The sequence below is a fragment of the Stenella coeruleoalba genome, assembly GCF_951394435.1.
Source record: "Stenella coeruleoalba genome assembly, contig: scaffold_237, whole genome shotgun sequence".
Classification (NCBI taxonomy): domain Eukaryota; kingdom Metazoa; phylum Chordata; class Mammalia; order Artiodactyla; family Delphinidae; genus Stenella; species Stenella coeruleoalba.
In genome coordinates, this window is record NW_027646084.1 from 94,712 (window position 1) to 111,797 (window position 17,086).

General features: G+C 43.9%; 1 long non-coding RNA gene across 1 annotated transcript in view; it reads right to left on the bottom strand.

Moving 5' to 3' along the window:
* Positions 1-4,767: 4,767 nt before the first annotated feature.
* LOC307181351 overlaps positions 4,768-17,086 on the bottom strand; it is a 339,010-nt gene continuing 326,691 nt past the window's right edge. Inside the window, exon 4 of the long non-coding RNA XR_013826474.1 lies at positions 4,768-4,816. This is a non-coding gene — a long non-coding RNA (uncharacterized lncRNA). The remainder of the gene's footprint in view (positions 4,817-17,086) is intronic.

Sequence of the window (17,086 nt, forward strand, 5' to 3'; positions counted from 1 at the left end):
AGCAATATCACTCAGCAATGAAATCTGTGTCAACAGGCCCTTAGCAGCACAATGAGTGGATTCAGGTATGATGATTCTAACTGAAATAAGTCACACAGAAAAAGAAACATCATAAGATATCAGTAATACACGGAATGGAAACTTGGCTACACAGAAACTGAATTACAGAACAGAACAGGGTCTCAAATTTAGAAAACTAACTTATGCTTGCTTAAGGGGAAAGGTGAGTTGGGGTGCTGCATAAAACCAGAGATTGAAATGAGCACAGATAAAGTTCCTTAAGCCAAATATGGAATAGACAAGAGCTACTCCTTGCTCAATGAAATGGACTCAACACCCCATATTAAACGCCTAAGAATGTACCTGACTAGTAAGTATCTTAAAACCTATGGATTGCTATGTCTCCGAAAGAGAATCAAGCATGTGTACAGGGGCATAAACGCAGCAGTGATAGAATTGGAGAGGTTCGTGAGCAAATGAAGACCCTTTGAAGTCATATTGCATGGTACCCATTCCACGGGTTTCAACTACCCAGGTTTAAGGTATTCTTCCTTCAGCTAAAACATGCATGTGGAACCTAGAGTATGATCAACCATGTGATCGGGAGACGTGTTCAAATATGTCTCAGTTTTCCTCCCCTGGTACTCGGGTACAACTTTCCAGACGCTTTACTAACACTCTCCCGACTTGGAGAGTCAGTCCCTTTAACCTCCTGCTTGGCCCAGTTTGCAATTTCTGTGGAAGATGAACAGGAATAGCGAGAACCAATGAAAGAATAGCTGGAGGTGTATGGATGGGCAAATTTAACTCTCATTTCCCACCAGGAAGAGGAATTAACCAAAGGCTCAGCGTGCCGTGCCAGAACCAGATTAGGGCCTGAAGACATCCTGCGGTGTTGCGGCCAGGCCACAAGAAAGCGAGTTGAAGAAAGGAGCTCAGGGGCACTGTAATTCACAAACCTGCAGACTTGTAAATGACAGCTATCGTCCAAAAATATACTGAAGTAAGGCTGCCAAGAGGACTTGAAAGCGGGGCAGAATTGCAGGAAACCGATTTCAGGAGGTAGACTGGAATTGCATTGAAAGCATAGGAAAAGAGGCAGAACGTCCACAATGATGCACTTGGCCAAAAAGGGCGTATGCGTTTTTTCCTGAATATATTCAGGAAAAAACGCATACGCCCTTTTTGGCCAACCAAGCAAACTTGCAAAGGAAATCTGCACTACAATGAAGTCTCACTTCCCCCCGGTCAAAAGGGCCATCTGAAAAAAGTGTAAAATCCAGAAAGGCAGGACAGGCCATGGAGAACTGGGAGCCTTGTTATGCTGATGGGCGGGATGTAAATTGCCAACAGACACTCAGGAGAAGTGTATGGTGTTTCCTGAAACATCTAAAAAACAAAGCAACAGAGCCGAGGGCACTTGCGCTTATGGTCCTATAGCTTAGGGAAATTAAAATCAAAAAGACACAGCCACCCCAAAGTTTGGGACGCCTCCGTTTACAAGAACCTCGTTTACCGTACAAGTTCAATATCACAGAAAGTGAAAAATGGATAAAGAACTTGTGGTACTTACGTACAATGCAGTATCACTCAGCAATGAAATCTATGTCATCAGGCCCGTAGCAGCATAATGAGTGGATTCAGGTACGATGATTCTAACTGAAATAAGTCACACAGAAAAAGAAACATCATAAGATATCACTAATACACGGAATGTAAACTTGGCTACACAGGAACTGCATTCCAAAACAGAACAGGGTCTCAAATTTAGAAAACCAACTTATGCTTGCTTAAGGTGAAAGGTGAGTTGGGGTGCTGCATAAAACCAGAGATTGAAATGAGCACAGATAAAGTTCCTTAAGCCAAATATGGAATACACAAGAACTACTCCTTGCTCAACGAAATGGACAAAAAACCCCATATTAAACGCCTAAGAATGCACCTGACTAGTAAGTATCTTAAAACCTATGGATTGCTATGTCTCCGAAAGAGAATCAAGCATGTGTACAGGGGCATAAACGCAGCAGTGATAGGATTGGAGAGGTTCGTGAGCAAATGAAGACCTTTGAAGTCATATTGCATGGTACCCATTCCACGGGTTTCAACTCTCCAGGTTTAAGGTATTCTTCCTTCATCTAAAACATGCATGTGGAACCTAGAGTATGATCAACCATGTGATCGGGAGACGTGTTCAAATATGTCTCAGTTTTCGTACCCTGGTACTCGGGTGCAACATTCCAGACACTTTACTAACACTCTCCCCACTTGGAGAGTCAGTCCCTTTAACTTCCTGTTTGGCGCAGTTTGCAATTTCTGTGGAAGATGAACAGGAATAGCGAGAACCAATGAAAGACTAGCTGGAGGTGTCTGGACGGGCAAATTCAACTCTCATTTCCCACCAGGAAGATGAATTAACCAAAGGCTCAGCGTGCTGTGCCGGAACCAGATTAGGGCCTGAAGCCATCCTCGGTGTTGCGGCCAGGTCACAAGAAAGCGAGTTGAAGAAAGGAGCTCAGGGGCACTGTAATTCACAAACCTGCAGAGTTATAAATGACAGCTATCGTCCAAAAATAGACTGAAGTAAGGCTGCCAAGAGGACTTGAAAGCGGGGCAGAATTGCAGGAAACCGATTTCAGGAGGTAGACTGGAATTGCATTGAAAGCATAGGAAAAGAGGCAGAACGTCCACAATGATGCACTTGGCCAAAAAGGGCGTATGCGTTTTTTCCTGAATATATTCAGGAAAAAACGCATACGCCCTTTTTGGCCAACCAAGCAAGCTTGCAAAGGAAATCTGCACTACAATGAAGTCTCACATCCCCCCGGTCAAAAGGGCCATCTGAAAAAAGTGTAAAATCCAGAAAGGCAGGACAGGCCATGGAGAACTGGGAGCCTTGTTATGCTGATGGGCGGGATGTAATTTGCCAACAACCACTCGGGAGAAGTGTATGGTGTTTCCTGAAACATCTAAAAAACAAAGCAACAGAACCTAGGGCACTTCCACTTATGGTCCTATAGCTTAGGGAAATTAAAATGAAAAAGACACAGCCACCCCAAAGTTTGGAACGGCTCTGTTTACAAGAACCTCGTTTACAGTACAAGTTCAACATCGCAGAAAGTGAAAAATGGATAAAGAAGTTGTGGTATTTACTTATAAAGCAATATCACTCAGCAATGAAATCTGTGTCATCAGGCCCTTAGCAGCACAATGAGTGGATTCAGGTATGATGATTCTAACTGAAATAAGTCACACAGAAAAAGAAACATCATAAGATATCACTAATACACGGAATGTAAACTTGGCTACACAGGAACTGCATTCCAAAACAGAACAGGGTCTCAAATTTAGAAAACCAACTTATGCTTGCTTAAGGGGAAAGGTGAGTTGGGGTGCTGCATAAAACCAGAGATTGAAATGAGCACAGATAAAGTTCCTTAAGCCAAATATGGAATAGACAAGAGCTACTCCTTGCTCAACGAAATGGACTCAAAACCCCATATTAAACGCCTAAGAATGTACCTGACTAGTAAGTATCTTAAAACCTATGGATTGCTATGTCTCCAAAAGAGAATCAAGCGTGTGTACAGGGGCATAAACGCAGCAGTGATAGGATTGGAGAGGTTCGGTGAGCAAATGAAGACCCTTTGAAGTCATATTGCATGGTACCCATTACACGGGTCTCAACTCTCCAGGTTTAAGGTATTCTTCCTTCAGCTAAAACATGCATGTGGAACCCAGAGTATGATCAACCATGTGAACGGGAGACGTGTTCAAATATGTCTCAGTTTTCCTCCCCTGGTACTCGGGTGCAACATTCCAGATGCTTTACTAACACTCTCCCCACTTGGAGAGTCAGTCCCTTTAACCTCCTGTTTGGCCCAGTTTCCAATTTCTGCGGAAGATGAACAGGAATAGCGAGAACCAATGAGAGGCTAGCTGGAGGTGTCTGGACGGGCAAATTCAACTCTCATTTCCGACCAGGAAGAGGAATTAACCAAAGGCTCAGCATGCCGGGCCGGAACCAGATTAGGGCCTGAAGCCATCCTGCGGTGTTGCGGCCAGGTCACAAGAAAGCGAGTTGAAGAAAGGAGCTCAGGGGCACTGTAATTCACAAACCTGCAGAGTTATAAATGACAGCTATCGTCCAAAAATAGACTGAAGTAAGGCTGCCAAGAGGACTTGAAAGCGGGGCAGAATTGCAGGAAACCGATTTCAGGAGGTAGACTGGAATTGCATTGAAAGCATAGGAAAAGAGGCAGAACGTCCACAATGATGCACTTGGCCAAAAAGGGCGTATGCGTTTTTTCCTGAATATATTCAGGAAAAAACGCATACGCACTTTTTGGCCAACCAAGCAAGCTTGCAAAGGAAATCTGCACTACAATAAAGTCTCACTTCCCCCCGGTCAAAAGGGCCATCTGAAAAAAGTGTAAAATCCAGAAAGGCAGGACAGGCCATGGAGAACTGGGAGCCTTGTTATGCTGATGGGCGGGATGTAAATTGCCAAGAACCACTTGGGAGAAGTGTATGGTGTTTCCTGAAACAACTAAAAAACAAAGCAACAGAACCTAGGGCACTTCCACTTATGGTCCTATAGCTTAGGGAAATTAAAATGAAAAAGACACAGCCACCCCAAAGTTTGGAACGGCTCTGTTTACAAGAACCTCGTTTACAGTACAAGTTCAACATCACAGAAAGTGAAAAATGGATAAAGAAGTTGTGGTATTTACTTACAAAGCAATATCACTCAGCAATGAAATCTGTGTCATCAGGCCCTTAGCAGCACAATTGGTGGATTCAGGTATGATGATTCTAACTGAAATAAGTCACACAGAAAAAGAAACATCATAAGATATCACTAATACACGGAATGTAAACTTGGCTACACAGGAACTGCATTCCAAAACAGAACAGGGTCTCAAATTTAGAAAACCAACTTATGCTTGCTTAAGGGAAAAGGTGAGTTGGGGTGCTGCATAAAACCAGAGATTGAAATGAGCACAGATAAAGTTCCTTAAGCCAAATATGGAATAGACAAGAGCTACTCCTTGCTCAACGAAATGGACTCAAAACCCCATATTAAACGCCTAAGAATGTACCTGACTAGTAAGTATCTTAAAACCTATGGATTGCTATGTCTCCAAAAGAGAATCAAGCATGTGTACAGGGGCATAAACGCAGCAGTGATAGGATTGGAGAGGTTCGGTGAGCAAATGAAGACCCTTTGAAGTCATATTGCATGGTACCCATTACACGGGTCTCAACTCTCCAGGTTTAAGGTATTCTTCCTTCAGCTAAAACATGCATGTGGAACCCAGAGTATGATCAACCATGTGAACGGGAGACGTGTTCAAATATGTCTCAGTTTTCCTCCCCTGGTACTCGGGTGCAACATTCCAGACGCTTTACTAACACTCTCCCCACTTGGAGAGTCAGTCCCTTTAACCTCCTGTTTGGCCCAGTTTGCAATTTCTGCGGAAGATGAACAGGAATAGCGAGAACCAATGAGAGGCTAGCTGGAGGTGTCTGGACGGGCAAATTCAACTCTCATTTCCCACCAGGAAGAGGAATTAACCAAAGGCTCAGCATGCCGGGCCGGAACCAGATTAGGGCCTGAAGCCATCCTGCGGTGTTGCGGCCAGGTCACAAGAAAGCGAGTTGAAGAAAGGAGCTCAGGGGCACTGTAATTCACAAACCTGCAGAGTTATAAATGACAGCTATCGTCCAAAAATAGACTGAAGTAAGGCTGCCAAGAGGACTTGAAAGCGGGGCAGAATTGCAGGAAACCGATTTCAGGAGGTAGACTGGAATTGCATTGAAAGCATAGGAAAAGAGGCAGAACGTCCACAATGATGCACTTGGCCAAAAAGGGCGTATGCGTTTTTTCCTGAATATATTCAGGAAAAAACGCATACGCCCTTTTTGGCCAACCAAGCAAGCTTGCAAAGGAAATCTGCACTACAATGAAGTCTCACTTCCCCCCGGTCAAAAGGGCCATCTGAAAAAAGTGTAAAATCCAGAAATGCAGGACAGGCCATGGAGAACTGGGAGCCTTGTTATGCTGATGGGCGGGATGTAAATTGCCAAGAACCACTTGGGAGAAGTGTATGGTGTTTCCTGAAACAACTAAAAAACAAAGCAACAGAACCTAGGGCATTTCCACTTATGGTCCTATAGTTTAGGGAAATTAAAATGAAAAAGACACAGCCACCCCAAAGTTTGGAACGGCTCTGTTTACAAGAACCTCGTTTACAGTACAAGTTCAACATTGCAGAAAGTGAAAAATGGATAAAGAAGTTGTGGTATTTACTTACAAAGCAATATCACTCAGCAATGAAATCTGTGTCATCAGGCCCTTAGCAGCACAATGAGTGGATTCAGGTATGATGATTCTAACTGAAATAAGTCACACAGAAAAAGAAACATCATAAGATATCACTAATACACGGAATGTAAACTTGGCTACACAGGAACTGCATTCCAAAACAGAACAGGGTCTCAAATTTAGAAAACCAACTTATGCTTGCTTAAGGGGAAAGGTGAGTTGGGGTGCTGCATAAAACCAGAGATTGAAATGAGCACAGATTAAGTTCCTTAAGCCAAATATGGAATAGACAAGAGCTACTCCTTGCTCAACGAAATGGACTCAAAACCCCATATTAAACGCCTAAGAATGTACCTGACTAGTAAGTATCTTAAAACCTATGGATTGCTATGTCTCCAAAAGAGAATCAAGCGTGTGTACAGGGGCATAAACGCAGCAGTGATAGGATTGGAGAGGTTCGGTGAGCAAATGAAGACCCTTTGAAGTCATATTGCATGGTACCCATTACACGGGTCTCAACTCTCCAGGTTTAAGGTATTCTTCCTTCAGCTAAAACATGCATGTGGAACCCAGAGTATGATCAACCATGTGAACGGGAGACGTGTTCAAATATGTCTCAGTTTTCCTCCCCTGGTACTCGGGTGCAACATTCCAGACGCTTTACTAACACTCTCCCGACTTGGAGAGTCAGTCCCTTTAACCTCCTGTTTGGCCCAGTTTGCAATTTCTGCGGAAGATGAACAGGAATAGCGAGAACCAATGAGAGGCTAGCTGGAGGTGTCTGGACGGGCAAATTCAACTCTCATTTCCGACCAGGAAGAGGAATTAACCAAAGGCTCAGCATGCCGGGCCGGAACCAGATTAGGGCCTGAAGCCATCCTGCGGTGTTGCGGCCAGGTCACAAGAAAGCGAGTTGAAGAAAGGAGCTCAGGGGCACTGTAATTCACAAACCTGCAGAGTTATAAATGACAGCTATCGTCCAAAAATAGACTGAAGTAAGGCTGCCAAGAGGACTTGAAAGCGGGGCAGAATTGCAGGAAACCGATTTCAGGAGGTAGACTGGAATTGCATTGAAAGCATAGGAAAAGAGGCAGAACGTCCACAATGATGCACTTGGCCAAAAAGGGCGTATGCCTTTTTTCCTGAATATATTCAGGAAAAAACGCATACGCCCTTTTTGGCCAACCAAGCAAGCTTGCAAAGGAAATCTGCACTACAATGAAGTCTCACTTCCCCCCAGTCAAAAGGGCCATCTGAAAAAAGTGTAAAATCCAGAAAGGCAGGACAGGCCATGGAGAACTGGGAGCCTTGTTATGCTGATGGGCGGGATGTAAATTGCCAAGAACCACTTGGGAGAAGTGTATGGTGTTTCCTGAAACAACTAAAAAACAAAGCAACAGAACCTAGGGCACTTCCACTTATGGTCCTATAGCTTAGGGAAATTAAAATGAAAAAGACACAGCCACCCCAAAGTTTGGAACGGCTCTGTTTACAAGAACCTCGTTTACAGTACAAGTTCAACATCGCAGAAAGTGAAAAATGGATAAAGAAGTTGTGGTATTTACTTACAAAGCAATATCACTCAGCAATGAAATCTGTGTCATCAGGCCCTTAGCAGCACAATGAGTGGATTCAGGTATGATGATTCTAACTGAAATAAGTCACACAGAAAAAGAAACATCATGAGATATCACTAGTACACGGAATGTAAACTTGGCTACACAGGAACTGCATTCCAAAACAGAACAGGGTCTCAAATTTAGAAAACCAACTTATGCTTGCTTAAGGGGAAAGGTGAGTTGGGGTGCTGCATAAAACCAGAGATTGAAATGAGCACAGATAAAGTTCCTTAAGCCAAATATGGAATAGACAAGAGCTACTCCTTGCTCAACGAAATGGACTCAACACCCCATATTAAACGCCTAAGAATGTACCTGACTAGTAAGTATCTTAAAACCTATGGATTGCTATGTCTCCAAAAGAGAATCAAGCGTGTGTACAGGGGCATAAACGCAGCAGTGATAGGATTGGAGAGGTTCGGTGAGCAAATGAAGACCCTTTGAAGTCATATTACATGGTACCCATTACACGGGTCTCAACTCTCCAGGTTTAAGGTATTCTTCCTTCAGCTAAAACATGCATGTGGAACCCAAGTATGATCAACCATGTGAATGGGAGACGTGTTCAAATATGTCTCAGTTTTCCTCCCCTGGTACTCGGGTGCAACATTCCAGACGCTTTACTAACAGTCTCCCCACTTGGAGAGTCAGCGCCTTTAACCTCCTGTTTGGCCCAGTTTGCAATTTCTGCGGAAGATGAACAGGAATAGCGAGAACCAATGAGAGACTAGCTGGAGGTGTCTGGACGGGCAAATTTAACTCTCATTTCCCACCAGGAAGAGGAAATAACCAAAGGGTCAGCGTGCCGTACCAGAGCCAGATTAGGGCCTGAAGCCATCCTGCGGTGTTGCGGCCAGCTCACAAGAAAACGAGTTGAAGAAAGGAGCTCAGGGGCACTGTAATTCACAAACCTGCAGAGTTATAAATGACAGCTATCGTCCAAAAATAGACTGAAGTAAGGCTGCCAAGAGGACTTGAAAGCGGGGCAGAATTGCAGGAAACCGATTTCAGGAGGTAGACTGGAATTGCATTGAAAGCATAGGAAAAGAAGCAGAAAGTCCACAATGATGTACTTGGCCAAAAAGGGCGTATGCGTTTTTTCCTGAATATATTCAGGAAAAAACGCATACGCACTTTTTGGCCAACCAAGCAAGCTTGCAAAGGAAATCTGCACTACAATGAAGTCTCACTTCCCCCCGGTCAAATGGGCCATCTGAAAAAAGTGTAAAATCCAGAAAGGCAGGACAGGCCATGGAGAACTGGGAGCCTTGTTATGCTGATGGGCGGGATGTAAATTGCCAACAACCACTCGGGAGAAGTGTATGGTGTTTCCTGAAACATCTAAAAAACAAAGCAACAGAACCTAGGGCACTTCCACTTATGGTCCTATAGCTTAGGGAAATTAAAATCAAAAAGACACAGCCACCCCAAAGTTTGGAATGGCTCTGTTGACAAGAACCTCGTTTACAGTACAAGTTCAACATCGCAGAAAGTGAAAAATGGATAAAGAAGTTGTGGTATTTACTTACAAAGCAATATCACTCAGCAATGAAATCTGTGTCATCAGGCCCTTAGCAGAACAATGAGTGGATTCAGGTATGATGATTCTAACTGAAATAAGTCACACAGAAAAAGAAACATCATAAGATATCAGTAATACACGGAATGTAAACTTGGCTACACAGGAACTGAATTACAGAACAGAACAGGGTCTCAAATTTAGAAAACCAACTTATGCTTGCTTAAGGGTAAAGGTGAGTTGGGGTGCTGCATAAAACCAGAGATTGAAATGAGCACAGATAAAGTTCCTTAAGCCAAATATGGAATAGACAAGAGCTACTCCTTGCTCAACGAAATGGACTCAACACCGCATATTAAACACCTAAGAATGTACCTGACTAGTAAGTATCTTAAAACCTATAGATTGCTATGTCTCCAAAAGAGAATCAAGCATGTGTACAGGGGCATAAACGCAGCAGTGATAGGATTGGAGATTCGGTGAGCAAATGAAGACCCTTTGAAGTCATATTGCATGGTACCCATTCCACGGGTTTCAACTACCCAGGTTTTAGGTATTCTTCCTTCAGCTAAAACATGCATGTGGAACCCAGAGTATGATCAACCATTTGATCGGGAGACGTGTTCAAATATGTCTCAGTTTTCCTCCCCTGGTACTTGGGTGCAACATTCCAGACGCTTTACTAACACTCTCCCCACTTGGAGAGACAGCGCCTTTAACCTCCTGTTTGGCCCAGTTTGCAATTTCTGTGGAAGATGAACAGGAATAGCGAGAACCAATGAGAGGCTAGCTGGAGGTGTCTGGACGGGCAAATTTAACTCTCATTTCCCACCAGGAGGAGGAAATAAACAAAGGCTCAGCGTGCCGTGCCAGAACCAGATTAGGGCCTGAAGCCATCCTGCGGTGTTGTGGCCAGGTCACAAGAAAGCGAGTTGAAGAAAGGAGCTCAGGGGCACTGTAATTCACAAACCTGCAGAGTTATAAATGACAGCTATCGGCCAAAAATAGACTGAAGTAAGGCTGCCAAGAGGACTTGAAAGCGGGGCAGAATTGCAGGAAACCGATTTCAGGAGGTAGACTGGAATTGCATTGAAAGCATAGGAAAAGAGGCAGAACGTCCACAATGATGCACTTGGCCAAAAAGGGCGTATGCGATTTTTCCTGAATATATTCAGGAAAAAACGCATACGCCCTTTTAGGCCAACCAAGCAAGCTTGCAAAGGAAATCTGCACTACAATGAAGTCTCACTTCCCCCCGGTCAAAAGGGCCATCTGAAAAAAGTGTAAAATCCAGAAAGGCAGGACAGGCCATGGAGAACTGGGAGCCTTGTTATGCTGATGGGCGGGATGTAAATTGCCAACAGACACTCCGGAGAAGTGTATGGTGTTTCCTGAAACATCTAAAACACAAAGCAACAGAGCCTAGGGCACTGCCACTTATGGTCGTATAGCTTAGGGAAATTAAAATCAAAAAGACACAGCCACCCCAAAGTTTGGGACGCCTCTGTTTACAAGAACCTCGTTTACAGAACAAGTTCAACATCGCAGAAAGTGAAAAATGGATAAAGAAGCTGTGGTATTTACTTACAAAGCAATATCACTCAGCAATGAAATCTATGTCATCAGGCCTTTAGCAGAACAATGAGTGGATTCAGGTATGATGATTCTAACTGAAATAAGTCACACAGAAAAAGAAACATCATAAGATATCAGTAATACACGGAATGTAAACTTGGCTACACAGGAACTGAATTACAGAACAGAACAGGGTCTCAAATTTAGAAAACCAACTTATGCTTGCTTAAGGGTAAAGGCGAGGTGGGGTGCTGCATAAAACCAGAGATTGAAATGAGCACAGATAAAGTTCCTTAAGTCAAATATGGAATAGACAAGAGCTACTCCTTCCTCAACGAAATGGACTCAACACCCCATATTAAACGCCTAAGAATGTACCTGACTAGTAAGTATCGTAAAACCTATGGATTGCTATGTCTCCAAAAGAGAATCAAGCATGTGTACAGGGGCATAAACGCAGCAGTGATAGGATTGGAGAGGTTCGGTGAGCAAATGAAGACCCTTTGAAGTCATATTGCCTGGTACCCATTACACGGGTCTCAACTCTCCAGGTTTAAGGTATTCTTCCTTCAGCTAAAACATGCATGTGGAACCCAAGTATGATCAACCATGTGAACGGGAGACGTGTTCAAATATGTCTCAGTTTTCCTTCCCTGGTACTCGAGTGCAACATTCCAGACGCTTTACTAACAGTCTCCCCACTTGGAGAGTCAGCGCCTTTAACCTCCTGTTTGGCCCAGTTTGCAATTTCTGTGGAAGATGAACAGGAACAGCGAGAACCAATGAGAGGCTAGCTGGAGGTGTCTGGACGGGCAAATTTAACTCTCATTTCCCACCAGGAAGAGGAAATAACCAAAGGCTCAGCGTGCCGTACCGGAACCAGATTAGGGCCTGAAGCCATCCTGCGGTGTTGCGGCCAGCTCAAAAGAAAGCGAGTTGAAGAAAGGAGCTCAGGGGCACTGTAATTCACAAACCTGCAGAGTTATAAATGACAGCTATCGTCCAAAAATAGACTGAAGTAAGGCTGCCAAGAGGACTTGAAAGCGGGGCAGAATTGCAGGAAACCGATTTCAGGAGGTAGACTGGAATTGCATTGAAAGCATAGGAAAAGAGGCAGAACGTCCACAATGATGCACTTGGCCAAAAAGGGCGTATGCGTTTTTTCCTGAATATATTCAGGAAAAAACGCATACGCCCTTTTTGGCCAACCAAGCAAGCTTGCAAAGGAAATCTGCACTACAATGAAGTCTCACTTCCCCCCGGTCAAAAGGGCCATCTGAAAAAAGGGTAAAATCCAGAAAGGCAGGACAGGCCATGGAGAACTGGGAGCCTTGTTATGCTGATGGGCGGGATGTAAATTGCCAACAACCACTCGGGAGAAGTGTATGGTGTTTCCTGAAACATCTAAAAAACAAAGCAACAGAACCCAGGGCACTTCCACTTATGGTCCTATAGCTTAGGGAAATTAAAATCAAAAAGACACAGCCACCCCAAAGTTTGGAACGGCTCTGTTTACAAGAACCTCATTTACAGTACAAGTTCAACATCGCAGAAAGTGAAAAATGGATAAAGAAGTTGTGGTATTTACTTACAAAGCAATATCACTCAGCAATGAAATCTGTGTCATCAGGCCCTTAGCAGCACAATGAGTGGATTCAGGTATGATGATTCTAACTGAAATAAGTCACACAGAAAAAGAAACATCATAAGATATCAGTAATACACGGAATGTAAACTTGGCTACACAGGAACTGAATTACAGAACAGAACAGGGTCTCAAATTTAGAAAACCAACTTATGCTTGCTTAAGGGTAAAGGTGAGTTGGGGTGCTGCATAAAACCAGAGATTGAAATGAGCACAGATAAAGTTCCTTAAGCCAAATATGGAATAGACAAGAGCTACTCCTTGCTCAACGAAATGGACTCAACACCGCATATTAAACGCCTAAGAATGTACCTGACTAGTAAGTATCGTAAAACCTATGGATTGCTATGTCTCCAAAAGAGAATCAAGCATGTGTACAGGGGCATAAATGCAGCAGTGATAGGATTGGAGAGGTTCGGTGAGCAAATGAAGACCCTTTGAAGTCATATTGCATGGTACCCATTACACGGGTCTCAACTCTCCAGGTTTAAGGTATTCTTCCTTCAGCTAAAACATGCATGTGGAACCCAAGTATGATCAACCATGTGAACGGGAGACGTGTTCAAATATGTCTCAGTTTTCCTCCCCTGGTACTCGGGTGCAACATTCCAGACGCTTTACTAACACTCTCCCCACTTGGAGAGTCAGCGCCTTTAACCTCCTGTTTGGCACAGTTTGCAATTTCTGCGGAAGATGAACAGGAATAGCGAGAACCAATGAGAGGCTAGCTGGAGGTGTCTGGACGGGCAAATTTAACTCTCATTTCCCAACAGGAAGAGGAAATAACCAAAGGCTCAGCGTGCCGTACCGGAACCAGATTAGGGCCTGAAGCCATCCTGCGGTGTTGCGGCCAGCTCAAAAAAAACCGAGTTGAAGAAAGGAGCACAGGGGCACTGTAATTCACAAACCTGCAGAGTTATAAATGACAGCTATCGTCCAAAAATAGACTGAAGTAAGGCTGCCAAGAGGACTTGAAAGCGGGGCAGAATTGCAGGAAACCGATTTCAGGAGGTAGACTGGAATTGCATTGAAAGCATAGGAAAAGAGGCAGAACGTCCACAATGATGCACTTGGCCAAAAAGGGCGTATGCGTTTTTTCCTGAATATATTCAGGAAAAAACGCATACGCCCTTTTTGGCCAACCAAGCAAACTTGCAAAGGAAATCTGCACTACAATGAAGTCTCACTACCCCCGGTCAAAAGGGCCATCTGAATAAAGTGTAAAATCCAGAAAGGCAGGACAGGCCATGGAGAACTGGGAGCCTTGTTATGCTGATGGGCGGGATGTAAATTGCCAACAACCACTCAGGAGAAGTGTATGGTGTTTCCTGAAACATCTAAAAAACAAAGCAACAGAACCTAGGGCACTTCCACTTATGGTCCTATAGCTTAGGGAAATTAAAATCAAAAAGACACAGCCACCCCAAAGTTTGGAACGGCTCTGTTGACAAGAACCTCGTTTACAGTACAAGTTCAACATCGCAGAAAGTGAAAAATGGATAAAGAAGTTGTGGTATTTACTTACAAAGCAATATCACTCAGCAATGAAATCTGTGTCATCAGGCCCTTAGCAGCACAATGAGTGGATTCAGGTATGATGATTCTAACTGAAATAAGTCACACAGAAAAAGAAACATCATAAGATATCACTAATACACGGAATGGAAACTTGGCTACACAGGAACTGAATTACAGAACAGAACACGGTCTCAAATTTAGAAAACCAACTTATGCCTGCTTAAGGGGAAAGGTGAGTTGGGGTGCTGCATAAAACCAGAGATTGAAATGAGCACAGATAAAGTTCCTTAAGCCAAATATGGAATAGACAAGAGCTACTCCTTGCTCAACAAAATGGACTCAACACCGCATATTAAACGCCTAAGAATGTACCTGACTAGTAAGTATCTTAAAACCTATAGATTGCTATGTCTCCGAAAGAGAATCAAGCATGTGTACAGGGGCATAAACGCAGCAGTGATAGGATTGGAGAGGTTCGGTGAGCAAATGAAGACCCTTTGAAGTCATATTGCATGGTACCCATTCCACGGGTTTCAACTACCCAGGTTTTAGGTATTCTTCCTTCAGCTAAAACATGCATGTGGAACCCAGAGTATGATCAACCATGTGATCGGGAGACGTGTTCAAATATGTCTCAGTTTTCCTCCCCTGGTACTCGGGTGCAACATTCCAGACGCTTTACTAACACTCTCCCCACTTGGAGAGTCAGCGCCTTTAACCTCCTGTTTGGCACAGTTTGCAGTTTCTGCGGAAGATGAACAGGAATAGCGAGAACCAATGAGAGGCTAGCTGGAGGTGTCTGGACGGGCAAATTTAACTCTCATTTCCCACCAGGAGGAGGAAATAACCAAAGGCTCAGCGTGCCGTGCCAGAACCAGATTAGGGCCTGAAGCCATCCTGCGGTGTTGCGGCCAGGTCACAAGAAAGCGAGTTGAAGAAAGGAGCTCAGGGGCACTGTAATTCACAAACCTGCAGAGTTATAAATGACAGCTATCGTCCAAAAATAGACTGAAGTGAGGCTGCCAAGAGGACTTGAAAGCGGGGCAGAATTGCAGGAAACCGATTTCAGGAGGTAGACTGGAATTGCATTGAAAGCATAGGAAAAGAGGCAGAACGTCCACAATGATGCACTTGGCCAAAAAGGGCGTATGCGTTTTTTCCTGAATATATTCAGGAAAAAACGCATACGCCCTTTTTGGCCAACCAAGCAAGCTTGCAAAGGAAATCTGCACTACAATGAAGTCTCACTTCCCCCTGGTCAAAAGGGCCATCTGAAAAAAGTGTAAAATCCAGAAAGGCAGGACAGGCCATGGAGAACTGGGAGCCTTGTTATGCTGATGGGCGGGATGTAAATTGCCAACAACCACTCGGGAGAAGTGTATGGTGTTTCCTGAAACATCTAAAAAACAAAGCAACAGAGCCTAGGGCACTGCCACTTATGGTCCTATAGCTTAGGGAAATTAAAATCAAAAAGACACAGCCACCCCAAAGTTTGGGACGCCTCCGTTTACAAGAACCTCGTTTACCGTACAAGTTCAATATCACAGAAAGTGAAAAATGGATAAAGAGCTTGTGGTACATACGTACAATGCAGTATCACTCAGCAATGAAATCTATGTCATCAGGCCCGTAGCAGCATAATGAGTGGATTCAGGTACGATGATTCTAACTGAAATAAGTCACACAGAAAAAGAAATATCATAAGATATCACTAATACACGGAATGGAAACTTGGCTACACAGGAAATGAATTACAGAACAGAACAGGGTCTCAAATTTAGAAAACCAACTTATGCTTGCTTAAGGGTAAAGGTGAGTTGGGGTGCTGCATAAAACCAGAGATTGAAATGAGCACAGATAAAGTTCCTTAAGCCAAATATGGAATAGACAAGAGCTACTCCTTGCTCAACGAAATGGACTCAACACCCCATATTAAACGCCTAAGAATGTACCTGACTAGTAAGTATCTTAAAACCTATGGATTGCTATGTCTCCGAAAGAGAACCAAGCATGTGTACAGGGGCATAAACGCAGCAGTGATAGGATTGGAGAGGTTCGGTGAGCAAATGAATACCCTTTGAAGTCATATTGCATGATACCCATTCCAGGGGTTTCAACTACCCAGGTTTAAGGTATTCTTCCTTCAGCTAAAACATGCATGTGGAACCTAGAGTATGATAAACCATGTGATCGGGAGACGTGTTCAAATATGTCTCAGTTTTCGTACCCTGGTACTCGGGTGCAACATTCCAGACGCTTTACTAACACTCTCCCCACTTGGAGAGTCAGTCCCTTTAACCTCCTGTTTGGCCTAGTTTGCAATTTCTGCGGAAGATGAACAGGAATAGCGAGAACCAATGAGAGGCTAGCTGGAGGTGTCTGGAAGGGCAAATTTAACTCTCATTTCCCACCAGGAAGAGGAATTAACCAAAGGTTCAGCATGCCGTGCTGGAACCAGATTAGGGCCTGAAGCCATCCTGCGGTGTTGCGGCCAGGTCACAAGAAAGCGAGTTGAAGAAAGGAGCTCAGGGGCACTGTAATTCACAAACCTGCAGAGTTATAAATGACAGCTATCGTCCAAAAATAGACTGAAGTAAGGCTGCCAAGAGGACTTGAAAGCGGGGCAGAATTGCAGGAAACCGATTTCAGGAGGTAGACTGGAATTGCATTGAAAGCATAGGAAAAGAGGCAGAACGTCCACAATGATGCACTTGGCCAAAAAGGGCGTATGCGTTTTTTCCTGAATATATTCAGGAAAAAACGCATACGCCCTTTTTGGCCAACCAAGCAAACTTGCAAAGGAAATCTGCACTACAATGAAGTCTCACTACCCCCGGTCAAAAGGGCCATCTGAAAAAAGTGTAAAATCCAGAAAGGCAGGACAG